Here is a 256-nt window from a genome sequence, read left to right on the forward strand (position 1 = left end):
CTTCTGGCGCTTGCGTAAACTACGCCAGAGCGCGTACATACCTCACGCACCGGATGCCTGCGCGCGCTCAAACCAATTGGACATAGTGGTGTATTAGAGGTAAAATATGATATAAATATTGTTCGGTTTCTCGCACAAAGGAAGGTGATCTTCTACACCACCGAACCAAGACTTTCATCCGAGACTGCATCCGTACGCTCGTTCCAGGCCAAGGCAATGCAAGTATCGTACATTTAACTAAACGAAACAGAGGTTA

This window comes from Sinocyclocheilus anshuiensis, unplaced genomic scaffold (genome assembly GCF_001515605.1).
Source record: "Sinocyclocheilus anshuiensis isolate Anshui unplaced genomic scaffold, SAMN03320099.WGS_v1.1 scaffold2152, whole genome shotgun sequence".
Taxonomy (NCBI): Eukaryota; Metazoa; Chordata; class Actinopteri; order Cypriniformes; family Cyprinidae; genus Sinocyclocheilus; species Sinocyclocheilus anshuiensis.